The sequence below is a fragment of the Rhinolophus sinicus genome, linkage group LG05 (assembly GCF_036562045.2).
Source record: "Rhinolophus sinicus isolate RSC01 linkage group LG05, ASM3656204v1, whole genome shotgun sequence".
NCBI lineage: Eukaryota > Metazoa > Chordata > Mammalia > Chiroptera > Rhinolophidae > Rhinolophus > Rhinolophus sinicus.
Genome location: NC_133755.1, coordinates 147302659 through 147315579, shown reverse-complemented (window position 1 = coordinate 147315579; position 12921 = coordinate 147302659). Strand labels below are relative to the sequence as shown.

The following is a 12921-nucleotide window of genomic DNA, read 5'->3' as shown; positions in this document are numbered from 1 at the left end:
TGTTAAGACAAATAATTCATTTAATTTTGAACTGAAAATATTTTATTTTTCTCTTTGGTGTTATAATATCAAATCAGGTAATATATAATCTCTTGGTCATATCCACTGATTCAATAAATACATACTCAAGACATTGTGTCATCTACGGTGCTGGAGCCTGGGAATGCAGTGGTAAACAAATACATGTTGTTATTCCTCTCCTGGAGTTTAAATTCTACTGGAATAGACAGACACCGTGACGAAACAAACAAAATAAATGTTGTTTGTGAACCATTTTTCTAAGTTCAATATAAAATTGCTGAGAAAAAGAATTATAGGGAAAAAAATCTTTAGAAATTGTAGTCATGGAAGACCTTTACTGGGAAGTTGCATTTCAGGTAAAGCCTGAAGCATGGAAATAAGTTATGTGGAGAATACAGTGAATCAAGTTTGGGTTGAATATTCTGGTACAAAGAAAACAGAACGTGTAGAGGTTAGGGGTGTTCAAGATCTGAGAGAAGACCAATATGGCTGGAGTCCATTGAAAAACAAGAGACAGAGAGAAATAGGTAGGGGCTGAATTATACAGGCTTTTAAAGATCATAGTAAGATACATTGAATTTTGACGTGAGTTTAATGAGAAGAATTATTGAATTGTTATGAGTCGTGGAATGACAAGTTCTGATTCATATTTAAAGACAAGTTGTCTTGTTGCAGTCAGAGAATGCATTGTTAGAGGAACAAGAGGAAGGAGAAACCAGTCTATACACTGAGAGTAACCCAAAGAGAGCGATTATGGTAGTTCTGGCTAGATAGAGAGTGATGCAGGGAGTACATGGATTTAAGATACGTAATGGAGGTAAAAGTCACAGAACTTATCTTCAGATATGATGTAAAAATTACAAGGGGGATCTAATATGATTCCTGGATTTCTAGAGTTGACATTATATATTTGGAAAGATCCAGTGGAGGGAAAAAGAAGGGATTAGGTGAAACATTTTTTTAAAGTGTGTTTTAAACATTAAATCTGAGATATCTATGAGACATAAATATTAAGTTGAATTGTAAAGTAAGCAATTGGATATATTTATCTCGAGCTCAGAGGAAATGTTTGGAGTAGAGCGTCAGAGTGACACTGAGGTGTGATTTTTCCTTGTTTGTTTTTGGAAGAGGTTGTGGTGAATTATTACCTTTAGGTCCTTAGATGTTTGGTAAAATTTACCACCAAGACCATCCAGACTTGGCACTTTCTGTTTTCAAGAGTTATTAATTATTAATATAATTCATTTAATAAATATAGACCTATTCAGATTATCTATTTATCTTTGTATAACTTTTGGCAGATTGTGTCTTTCAAGGAATTGGTCTTTTTCATCTATGTTATCAAATTTGTGGGTATAGACTTATTCATAATATTCTTTTATTATCTTTCTAGTATTCATAGAGTCCTTCTTTCATTTCTGATATTAGCAATGTCTATCTTCTTTCTTTTATTCTGGGTTAGCCTAACCAGGGGTTTATTGATCTTTTGAAAGAACTAGTTTGGGTTTCATTGATTTTCTCTTTCTCCTTTCCTTTTTTCAATTTTATTAATTTCTGCTCTACTTTTTATTATTTCATTTTTAATGCTTGCGTTAAAACCTAATGTTTATGGTACTCCTTTCTCCAGCTCCTAAAGTGGAAGTACATTCAATGCTACATACGAGGTGTGATCTAAAAATAGGGTGAATGTTTAAATAAAGAAAAATGTATTACACTAAAAGGCACATTGCCACTAATCCCCCTCAAAATACTCCCCCTCACTTCAAAAATCCCATCGCTCTTGCCATTTTCTGAAGCAGCTCTGGAAGTCCTCTTTCATGATTGTCTTTAGTTGTGCTGTCATGGCTGTCTTGATGTCCTGAATCGATTCAGAATGTTTACCTTCCATGGTCATTTTGACTTTGGGGAAGAGACAGAAGTTTCAAGGTGCCAGAGGCAGTGAATAATGTGGATGAGGACACATCATAATGTTTTTATTTGACAGAAGTTGCCGTACCAGAAGTGATGTGTGACATGGAGCGTTGTCATGATGGAGAATGAAGTAAAGACACTCATGAAAGAGGACTTCCAGAAGTGCGCCAGAAAGTGGCAAGAGTGATGGGATAAGTGTGTTCTAAGTAAGGGAGAGTATTTTGAGGGGGGTTAATGGCAATGTGTCTTTTACTGTAGTGATTTCTTTTTTTTTTTTAATTTAAACATTCACCATATTTTTTTTATCACATCTCATATTTCCCTCTATACACTGCTTTGGCTACATCCAAGTTTTGTTAAGTTGTATGTTCACTTAGCTCCAAATATATGTTTTTTTAAATTTCTGTTGAGAATTCCTCTTTGACTCGTGTTGCTGGTAACTACATTGTTTAGTCTCCGAATTTTTCCAATTATCTTTACATTATTGATTTATTATTTAATCCATTGTGATCTGAAACCATACTTTGTTACTTTGTATGATTTATATTTTACATGTTCTAAGGTGTATTTTTTTGGCCTAGAATGTGGTCTCTCTTGGTGAATGTTCTATATTAATTTGAGAAGAATGTGTATTCTGACAATGTTGGATGGGAATTGTATAAATGTCAACTAGATTAAGTTGATAGTTGTTTTCAAATCAACTATATCCTTACTGATTTTGTGCCTGCTTGATATATCAATTACAGATAGAAGGATGTTGAAGACTTCAACTGTAACAGTGGATTTGTTCATATTTTACTTTCAGTTCTATAGTTTTGCATCCTGTATTTTGATGTGCTCTTGTTAGGTGCATACATATTTATGATTATTATCTCTTCTTGGAGAGTAGACCCCTGTATTAGTATGTAATGATCTTCTTTATTCCTGAAAATATACCTTTTTTCTGAAATTTGATTTATCTGAAATTAATGTAACTGCTTCCTGCTTTCTTTTGATTCATGTTAGCATCATATATCTTTCTCTGCCCTTTTACTCTTAATCTGAGTTTTTAAATACATTAATTGAAGACAAAATACAGTTGGGTCTTATTCTTTAATCCACTCTGACAGTCTCTGTATTGTGACTGGTTCATTTCAACCATCCACATTTAAAATGATTATTGATATATTAATAGTTGGACTAATATCTATAATATTTGTAACTGTTTTTCTATTTGTTGCATTTTTTTTCATCCCCCTATTTTTCTGTCTTCTGGTTTCAGTTGAGCATTTTGTATGATTACATTTTTATTCCTTTCTTCACCTAGTAATTATACTTCTTTTAAAATTATTTTAGCAGTTGTTCTAAAGTTCACAGTATATACATTTTAACTAATTTAATTCCATGTTTTTAATAACATTATATCACTATATATAGCAAAAGTACCTTATAACAGTATTTCTAGTTTCTCCCCCTTATCTCTAATAACATTGCTGCCATTCATTTTACTTAACTGCATGCTATAATCATATAATGTATTATTACTTTAAACAGAATGTATTTTTAGATCAATTAAAAATATGAAAAATAAAATATTTTATTGATCTTTATTTATTTATTTTCCAATGCCCTTTTCTTGATGTAGATTCAATTTTCTGAGCTCTATATTTTTATTCTCTCTGAGAAACTTTATTTTTAACTTTTCCTTCACTTTTGAAGGATATTTTTCCTGGATACAGAATTCTAGGTTGATGGGTTTTAAACACTTTAAATAATTTACTCCATTATTTTGCTGGAATGGTTTCTAGCAATAAGTCTACTATCATTCTTTTCCTTGTTACTCTATAGGTAAGGTGCCCTCTCCCCAGCCCCCACCAACCACTGTCATCTTTCTAGATTTTCTTTGTTATTTTTCCTGAAGTTTGAATATCATATGATGATATATAGATGTTTGGTTTTATCCTGCTTGGTGTTCTCTGAGTTTCATGATCTGTGGTTTTGTGTCTGTCATTATTTTGGAAAATTCTTGACTGTTGTTTTTTCAAGTATTTGTTCTGCTCCATTTTCTCTTCTCCTTCTAGTACTCTGATTACACATATGTTATACCTTTAGTCATTGTCTCACAGTGCTGGATGTTCTGGTCTTTTTTTTTTTTTCTTTCTTTCTTTTTTCATTCTTTTTTCTCTTTGCATTTGAGTCTGGGAAGTTTCTACTGAAACATCTTCAAGTTCATTGAGTATCTCTTTGCTGTGTCCAGTCTATTGGTGAGCCCATAAAAAGTTCTCTTCATTTATGTTACAGTGTTTTTAATTTCTAGCATTTTAAAAAAGTTTTTGTCTTTCTTTTTAACATTACCCACATGTTCTTATGTTGTCTCCTTTTTCTATGAAAGCTCCTAATATGTTAATCTTAGTTACTTTAAATTCCTGTCTGATAATTTCAACTTTGGTGTTACTTTGGAGTCTGCTTCTCCTGCTTATTTTATCTCTTCAGGCTGTTTGTTTATTTGTATATTTGTTTGTTTTCTTTGCCTTTACCATGTCTTGTGCTTTTTTATTGAGAGTGGGATATAGTATATTGTGCAATAGGAGCTAAGGGGCATAGGCCTTTATTGTGAGTTTTTATGTTTATCTAGGAGTTTGGCAGTTTTCACTGTTTTCAATACATGTAGGTACTTCAGATTCCTCTAGTATTCTTGTTTGTGTCTTCTTTTTGGAGATTGGGTTTTCTAAATATTTCTCCTCAGAGAGAGTCTGTGCTTTGCAGTTTTAATCCACTATTCTTTTCCTGGATCTCAGTTGATGTGGTGGCAAGATGTTAGTGAGGGGAAGGATTCTATAATCTTATTAATAAATCTCAGCCTTTTAGTGTGCCTGTATTCTTAGGCTGTACTTTACAAGCATTTCTTGTTTCCCATACAACCTTCCTTTGGTGAGACAGTAAAGCAAAAAGGGGCTGGAGATGGAGAAGTACTCTTTCTCGAAGTGGAGTAAGACTCTGGTAATTCCCTTTCTTTATAGAATAGGCCTTTGTTATAGATAGTACTATGCACCTATTTTGTAATGATTATTTTTCTCCTAAAGTCAATGCCACCAAAAGGATCTCTGTTGGTTCTCCACCATGGGGCATCGTGAGTTTTCTGAAGGTAAAACTCACTGAAGTGTGGTGGCCCTTTATGACTATGATCCTTAGGAATTTCTTAGTTTCAAGCTAATATACACTCAGCCTCCAGCAATTTTTCAAAATAGTAATTTAGTTATTACTACTGTTTTATCGCTCCAGTAATTTCTGCTTTAGGTAAGCAGATCTCAGCTCCTATTGGATTGACCTGTCTCTCAAGATTTGGAGCTGACATTTCACCCTATGACCTCAATTTTCTAATGGGTTCCAGAAAAAAATGCTGATTTTCAGTTTGTTCAGAATTTTCTTATTGTAAAAAATGGCAGTAATGGCTTCTAGACTCTTTCGATATCACAACTGAACTGGGAAGTCCTCTTGCTTATTTTTAAATCATGAGCATAATGAAATCACCTGTCGAGATACAAGTCATGAAGCTTTAGAAACGTCAATATTTAGATACCAGATATAATAGAACAGTCAATCTGGTAATAGATATTGAGGAATAGCTTGTGAGAGATTGAATAAATACCAGGAGTCTGTGAAGTAATGAAGTGCAAGAAAAGAGAGTGTTTCACGAGAAGGGAATAATCAAATAGTTTAATGTTGTTGAGAGACAACGAAAGCCCAAGAGAGAGTAGTGTATATTGAGTGGCAAAAATCATAGTTGATTTAAATAAGAGCAGTCTCAGTAGAAAGAGATACGAGGAGTATGGATATGAGTGTGAGTGTATACATTGAGAAGGAAAGCAAAGCCAGACTAGAATGAATGAAAGTTTATTAGAGTAGAAGTAAAGACAGCATGATTTATTCCAATTTTCAAATAAAATTTTTCATAAGAAGAACATCTACTTTTATCCCGGAATTATATAGGAAAACCCTGGAATGGTTACTGACAGTCTGTTTGTTGCCTGTAAATCTGATTTGAGAAATAGAAATAATTGCAAACAAGATAAACTATACCATTAATGTGGAAATAAAGACTTTTTTTAAAAAAAATCCCTGGAGACTTGAAGAGAAGAACATTATTATAAGGAAAATTCTAGGTTCTAAATTTAGGGACTTTAGTATAGCTAGTTGATTTTAGGAAATAAAATAGTCGATTTGCCAAGAAGAACTGAAATCATCCTTTAAAAATTCCTATACGTGTTCAGGATTCTTAAAAAGAATAATGTGAAGCACCAGTATATACATAGCATTGTTCAACTTTGGACCCACCTGGGAAAAAGCATTGCTCTTTTTTTAGAGGTGAATTGATCTTCCCCTCCCCCTGCCTCCCTGAAAACAGACCTTACTACTCGAACTTCAAGGACAAAGAGTTAGGTGACTGCATTAAGCCTGCGCTTGAAAGCCGAATGTAAGCAAGCATTCTGGAGGAAGCAGACCCCTTCAAGGTCGAGGTAGTAGGTCTAATTGCTTTTATTTGAGCTCCATGTACTACTATGTTCATTTTGACCCCGTGTGGTGCTATGCTTCCAATGACATTTCTCAATTAAAATGAAACAACTTAGTCTGGCAAGTTTAGTTTCATAATGATCCTCTGAAGCTTCCCTTCTTAGCGTGAATATAATGACATGTTATTATAAAACAAATTCGTCATTCATTAACTCCAAAGCAAATCCACTTTCTCCACCTAGCAGCATTGCCTTTCCAAAAGTAGCTGTGTGAATTCTTCTACTTAAAGTGCACAATCATGTTAGCAGAAGCTAAATCTCAAATGTGCATACCTGCACAAATCCCTACTGACTTCCAAGATCAACTACTACCACAGATACTCACTGGCAGATTAGAACACAGCAGGTTATAACAGGGCTTTTGACAATGTAATCATCACCCTGTTCTCTGAGGCAAGATTCCTGAGTCGCAGGAATGAGAACTCTGACAGGGACGCCGCCAAAGAAGTGAAGACATGTGGCTAAAGTATTCATAACATTTTTTCTTGTACTTTTAACCTGAATTTTCTTTTTCTTTTTCTTTTTTTTTTAATTTGCTCTGTGTCTACTACAGGCTTAAAATTCCTCTCACATAGTTTTGTCTCCCTATTTCAATATGTGTCAGGATAGTCTCTTTTGATCTTTTATCTCCTAATGAATTTTTCAAAAAGCCTTTTTCACGAGTTGTTGTGGATCCTGTCATAGCTCTTGTTTTTTCCTTTTCTTTTATTCATCTTTCATAATTCTTCATGAGTACTTTTAATAATGATCATACCACAGCTTTCCTTTCACCACCTCAAAGTGAAAGGAACCAACACAAGTACTTATTTATCAAGAAATGTTTCTGCTTTTTCTATGTAAAGAATTTCTCAACCTAAAAGCATCACGCTGAAACTATATTTTATTTTACTGTGGATGCTTAAGATGTAATGTCTCCAAATAATTTTGAAGAAATGACTATTCAAATTTTATCAGTAAAGAGCAGTGGCAGAGGTAATACCAGGAACCTCTCAGGAAAGCTTGGCTGCTTCAAGGCCAACCCACTGGGATGAAAGAAAATACTTTTGTTTTCAGGAAGTTGATTAGGTAGAATTATTATTTTTTAATTTTTTTTACATTTCACCACACTTTATTTGCTATTGCTTGCACAGATTCCACGGTGCCGAGGAAGCAGTCTTTGGGGAAATCTAATTCTTCTCTCTAACCATTTTAATACTTCTGTCTGAGTTGTTAATACATGAACAGACATCGTGTTTTGTACCTTATGCAAACATTCTGATCACTGAAATTTCAAAAATGAAAAAGCAAAGAGCTGAAATTCAAAATCAGGATTTGTCTTAAGGAAAAAACAAACAGGAAGTGCAACAAGGTCTTAGCTTTTTGTTTGGCTGGCATTCATTTCTCAGTTATGGAAAGGGGAGAATAAATGTGCCATCAGCACTTTGGAAAGATAAATTTTTGAAAGGAGATTAAGCAACCTGTTCATGATTTCTAAATCTAGCTATAAGCAGGCTTATTAAATGATAGGTATTTCATTTAGGAAGTGAATTAATGGAAATAAATGGTAAATGTCAGCAATAAATACTATAGTTCTAATTTCACAATGCAGACAGGTGATATGAAAAATAAAACTTATTTTTATAGAGATGCAGGTAAACCAATTTCTCTCCAAAATGTCTTTAGCCTGATCGTCCTTTGTTATTTAATATTACGACCTTAATGTCAAAGCTACTAGCAAGGTGTTCACGTGATGCCTTGTGAGACCATTAACCTTAACCTTTATATTTCCAGAAGTTTATTTGTTGGATCATGCAGGATAACTAAGGGATATGGAAACAATCCATCTCTCCAACTTTATTTTTTGTTTATTTATTTTTATAATTTTCTATATCATTTCTACAGTGTTGGAGTTGAGAGTTCGAAAGGCTCTTAACTAATAAGATTGAAGTTCACAGACGTTATTCTCCTTAAGTATCACCCCTAGGATTAGAACCAAACATGCTTTCCTATGTTTGAAATAGTTTGCCTTCTTCTGAAACAAAGGCAGACAAAAAGTGTTTACTAGTAAAATATGATAAGAAAGGAATAAAATTATATGCCACCCACTGGCTTCATGTAACAATGTTGTCACACAGCACCCTAACCGTTTGTCCCTACCATCCTTTCCTTAAGGAAAGAGGGTTGCGGGGTTGTCCCTCTTAGGGGTTGAGTTGTATAGGTCTCCTCTCTTGGTCCCAGTATGCTGGGTCTGCGGTCAAAGACGAGTAAGTTTCCTCAAGGGAGGAACGACTTAAGCCAGACGGGACCCCAGGGACCCCCATGAGCTAATGTGAAACTAGGAGGGATGCCCCTCCTCCAATGCTTTCTGGAAGCTGCTGACGCATGCTTCTGATGTCCGCACCCTATTGTGCTAAGGAACGTTAACTGAGCGAACTTATCTCGCTTCCCGCTTAGCTCATGAGGTAATTGCTCTGAGAAACCTACTCCCCCAGGGGTTGTACACACCGCACCTTGATCATGTGGGGACAGCATGCACAGGTTGCTTTGGGACAATATGATTGGGTATTGGAAATATGCTAATTGTATCAGTGGTGTGAGAGTCTTGCAGACCCTGCCCAGAATCATGTGATGCCTATTGTAAAAAAACAATAAATACCCACGACGACCCGATTCGGGGCTCCAGTCCCTTGAGGCTGTGAGTCCCTTGGTCCTCTGTGGTTTCTTTGCATTCAGTGTCTCTGGTCTCTTTATTTCTATAATAGAATTTAGCCCTTGCCGCCTCCCTCGCTTTCCCCACTGCTTGTGTTGTGCAGGACGCGACATAACAACTCTTGTGTGACATTTTCCTTGACATCCCTAGGCAAGGTAGATGTTTCTTCAAAATCCCAGAGCTTATGTTATGTTGTAACATACTTTCTTATCTTTATATATGTCCCACTAAGCCTGTAAGCTATTGGAAAAAAAATAAATCTAACACATCTTTATAATCTTAGAGACCAGTTTTGTTGAATGAGCTCATAAATGCACAAATGTGCAAATGAATAAATACTGCAGCACAGGCAAAGAGAAAAGCAACCAACATCCACTGACTGACCATCATGGACTGGGCTACAGGATTTACATGTAATATTCTATTTGTAATATTTTTTCTCTCACAGAAAACCTATGAAGTTTCAAAGGATTTGGAAGGATTAATAATTAAAGGGGTTAATTATTCTATGAAAGCCGTATAACTAGTAAACCAGTATTCAATCCCAGGTCTGACTGACTCAAAGCTAACATATCCATTATTACCTTGGGGTAATAACGATGGATACTTATTCTCCCCAACCACTAAATTAAGAGTTGTCTATACAGTGTCTCATTTTTTCTTTACAAAAATTCTAAAGAAGTACGTACTCTTGTTAGCACCATTTTACAGATTATAAAACTGATTTAGAATCATTAAATAACTATTCAAAGTCATGCAAATTTGTAAATTTGCATTTAAACACAGGTCTGTATGACTTTAAAATTAATATACTTAGAAACTGAATAAGATATGGTATGTAAATGTCTGATTGTTGAAAACAACAGACAAATGGTCCAGGCACCTGGGCTGCATTACACTGCATCCCCTGATCTCAGCATCGCTGTGGTGGACAGTTGCTGCACATGCCAGTCAAGAGAGCAGACTTTCCTTTGACAGACATCAGAAAGACAACTCCACCGGGCAGGTGTATTCTGTTAAATGCCGGAGATTTAACTCCCTCAGGGGCAAACTTTAACTAATGAAGCTCAGAAGTGAGTGGAAAACAGCTCCTATCCTACAGTAGGACAATTCTGAGGACATGTTCCATGGTTCCTTACAGAGTTGCTAATGGAGGTGAGCTTAGCTGCCTAGGGTGGTAAACAGCTAATGAATATATCATTGATTGATTTTTCTTCCTTTACTCTCTTCATTCCTTAACTCCCTCACATATATTTACTTCCTTGATCACCTCCCAAGTAAATTACATGCACTCAAACCCTTGTCTCAATGTTTGCTTTAGGGGAAACACAAACTAAAGCAATGAATCTAACAGAAGAAAAGGAAAAACCATTCTGCATTTAATAAAATATTTTATATAGTTTATGGAAACAGGGCTGGTACTACAAACTACTAAAAATTGAATATATACTGTGTTTCCCTGAAAATAAGACCTAGCCAGACCATCAGCTCTAATGCGTCTTTGGGAGCAAAATTAATATGAGACCCGATATATTATATTATATTATATTGTGTTATATTATATTACACCCGGTCTTATATAGTAAAATAAGATGGCTCTTATATTAATTTTTTGAGGTAGGAAGGAAAGAAGGAAGGAAGGAAGGAAGGAAGGAAGGAAGGAAGGAAGGAAGGAAAGAAGGAAGGAACGAAAGAAGGAAAGAGAGAGAGAGAGAGAGAGAGAGAGAGAAAGAAAGAAACAAACAAACAAAAGGGAGGGATGGAAGGAGGGAGGGAGGAGAGAAGGAAGGAAAGAAGGAGAAAAAAATAATGTTTTTTGAGCAGAATAAGAGTTTGCTCAACTACCTATATGGAAGCAGTTCTGCATGACTAGTAGCACTGTCCTCAATATCAGTTTTGTAACCGGAATCACAAAACAAAGCCCAGTAATGGAAGAAATTCACTGTCAGCTGCCAGTGACATTATTCCATTTAACCTTTTCGCCTAATAAAGCAAAAGCATATCAACAAAACTTCTAGCCTCTCTTTATCAAGGCTGTTTTCTTCCTTCTGTTTCCTATCCTGCCTACCCCCAAAAATGCAAACACAGACTCATTTTTTTTTCAGTTATAATGAATCCGTATAGCTCTATTATGAAGAGCACATATTAAAAAAATGCTAACAAATGTTTGGAAATTCACAAATTATAAAAACACTATCTACCTTTTATTTTTATAGGCTTCTTAGTTTAAGGAATTTAGTCTGCTAAATTAAAAAATGTTTTCAAACCTTCAGCTGAAAAGCTAAAGAAAAATGTTGTAACAATGAGAGTCTTCTTCTTCACTACTAAATTTGTGGGAGCTGGAATTTCTTGAATAAAATATTTTTCTTTTTAGTGCAGATATTTCAGTATTTAAATTTCAGGGTTTGTAATCTCACCAGTGTTCAAGACATTTGAGAAAGGCTGCTAAACAGTTTAAGTGACTATAAGATGGTATCCTATGAATATTCATTTCTCCAGTTATGTTTTATGCCCATCATCCTCCAAGATTTTCCCACAACTTGATTGATAAAACAAGCCCCGGTTTATCTGTGTAAGGTTAATAACCACTGTAATTTTATTCCATTTTGGCAATATAGTTTTTTGTTTTCCTTATTTTTTAAAACAAGAACATTTAGGGGCCATTACAAGGCAAAGGAAATAATGTCTAAATTGTCTTAATGCATTTTTTGGGTTATTTCTTGGGTGATTTTAAAATTCAAGATTATGTCAAGCACATTAAATTTAATATATGTCAAAAACGTGAAACTCACTAGATAATTGCATCAAATACTTTGAGTTTCAAAGATATTTCTTAATAATTTGGATACATTAGATAAGAAACACAATAATTTTTAGGGAGGAGCACATCATAAATAAAATGCTAAGAAAATAATGTCTAAGGTTGAAAGAAAGAAGAAGGGATAACAAAAATGTTGTCTGATGATGAAAGAAGGAAGAAGGGATAGAGGAATAGTAAGGTTTGATAGCATTTAGTTTTCTTTACTGATATTATATTTATGTTGTATGTATGTGGGTCCTCCTTATACAATACTGTAGATTCTGTATGAAAACACGCTGAGGGCATCATCTAGAAAACACCTTCTTTTACCATGTCTGTCTCCAAAATAAAAATTCACTAGGTGCAATTAGAATGTTCTTCATACTGTGAGTTTCGAAGTTCTTTATAAAATGATCACTTTTGATATAATCATACCCCCGCCCCCAAATCATCAACATGTACCCTTTACTTTTACTATCTTCTTTGTCTTTTACATGGAACACTAACTGCTTCTTCCTTGATTTTGGTCATTCTTTTGACTCTCACTGTTATATATTATTTCTTTCATACACTTGTACCTACTTAGTACTTCCAGGCATATTCTTGGTGAACTCTTTCATGAAGTCCTTCCTTTCTGTGTTTTAGCCCATAGTTAGCTTAGCTGCCAAAGGCAAAAAATTATTTTACAAATGAAAACATGGAACTTAAGTTATTTAAGTCTTTCTTAAGAGTGAATAGTAGCATCCTGCTGTAGAAAGAATACTTGCTATGCAATTATATTTTCAGTATACCTACTCTCTAATTCTAAATATGCACACTTATGAAAGAAAGATAATGATACCTAGTATGGCTATTGTGTATTTATAGAAATCTTTGAAGTGTAAAAAAATAGAAAGCACTTATATTACTAGTTTTTCTAAACACTTTGTATACTTACATTTCATTCTAAG

The 12921-nt window shown here is 34.5% G+C and overlaps 1 protein-coding gene across 1 annotated transcript in view; it reads left to right on the top strand.

The window, feature by feature from the left end:
- The window catches only part of TBC1D32 (TBC1 domain family member 32), a 400452-nt gene that overhangs the window by 312462 nt on the left and 75069 nt on the right, over window positions 1–12921 (top strand). The window lies entirely within an intron of this gene.